The sequence below is a fragment of the Panthera pardus genome, unplaced genomic scaffold (assembly GCF_024362965.1).
Source record: "Panthera pardus isolate Hobbes unplaced genomic scaffold, ASM2436296v1 HiC_scaffold_16, whole genome shotgun sequence".
Lineage (NCBI taxonomy): Eukaryota > Metazoa > Chordata > Mammalia > Carnivora > Felidae > Panthera > Panthera pardus.
Window position 1 is genome coordinate 141,207,177 of NW_026526721.1, and position 1,339 is coordinate 141,208,515.

The following is a 1,339-nucleotide window of genomic DNA, read 5'->3' on the forward strand; positions in this document are numbered from 1 at the left end:
GTAGTGTACGTCTGGATAGCTGTAATTTCCCTCAACTGTGTATTTATTCTCTTTATACCAGTCATGACAAGGCAGTTACCAAAGATACTCATTTAATCCCTGGGCCATACTGTACTTTCTATAGAGGCTCTAGCAAGTGACAGGCTTTACTGTAGAGAAAGCCTTCTGGTCAGTGTGATTGCTCAGAGCATGACAGCTCCTTCTGCTGTAAAACATGATTTGGGGAGAAAGGCTTTTGCTCAGAAACAATGTAGTTTAGCCTAGTCAGTTAATGAAAAAGTGGAATGCTGGGAGATGTAATTTCATCATGTGGAAAACTTTCGGCGTATTATCTCATCCACTCACCAAATGCGGTCTTGCAATTAAAATCCCTCCATATACCAGCAGATGGAATTTTATGCAAGCACACATAGATGTGTGCCAGGAGAGTAAGAGAAGTTCCACAGCACAGCTGCCTCCTCTACCTGACATAGGACTGAAAGAACCAAATTTATAAGTGAGTGCTTGCCAGACGGCAGACCTCTCAGCTTAGCCAATTATGTAAATGGAACTGGAAGAATGATTTGTACCAGGCACAGTTTCGGACGAAAGCCCCATTGTTGTAAAGCCCTATCCTTGGTCTACGTCGTTTTCAAAGTTTTTTGCTTTCTTTCCACTTTTGATTTGACTTTCCTGACTTCTGGAGAAGCAGCTGTGGGCGTACAGAGTAAGACCTTTCTTAAATTGATAATCTTCATAAAGACATAAGATCGGCAGAAACAGTGCTCAGTTCGGCAGCACGTGCACTTTTAAAACGAACCATACAGAGAAGATTAGCATGGCTTCTGCTCAAGGATGACAACACAAATTCGTGAAGCGTTTCATATTAAAAAATCAGCAGAAACGTTGGGATTAAAAATTTTTGTTTTTAAGTTTATTTTTTTGAGAGAGACAGAGACAGCCTGAGTCAGGGAGGGGCAGAGAGAGAGAGGGAGAGAGAGAGAATTCCAAGCAGGCTCCGTGCTGCCAGCACAGAGCCCAGTGTGGGGCTCGGACCCATGAACTGTGAGATCATGACCTGAGCCAAAACCAGGAGTCAGACGCTTAACCAGACTGAGCCACCCAGGGGCCCCATGAAACACTGAAATTTTAATCACTCACTGTGGTATGTTTATAAGGTCAACAGGTAGGGATTTTCAAGAATTGGCTAAATATATTTTAAAACATTGTCTTTTGGTTCCTTCAAGCCAAATCAAAGCCTAGAATATGTTGATCATAGAACATGCCTTTAGGACTGTAGCAAATGCCTTATTTATTTGTGTCCAAAAGTTATCTTGGGACCCCCATAGATTCAAAAAGA

General features: G+C 42.1%; 1 non-coding gene across 1 annotated transcript; it reads left to right on the plus strand.

Annotated features, from left to right (window-relative positions):
• Positions 1-761: 761 nt before the first annotated feature.
• On the plus strand, positions 762-870 carry LOC128777465 (U6 spliceosomal RNA). The gene has a single exon (XR_008422724.1). It is a non-coding gene; the product is annotated as a U6 spliceosomal RNA (small nuclear RNA).
• Positions 871-1,339: the final 469 nt, after the last annotated feature.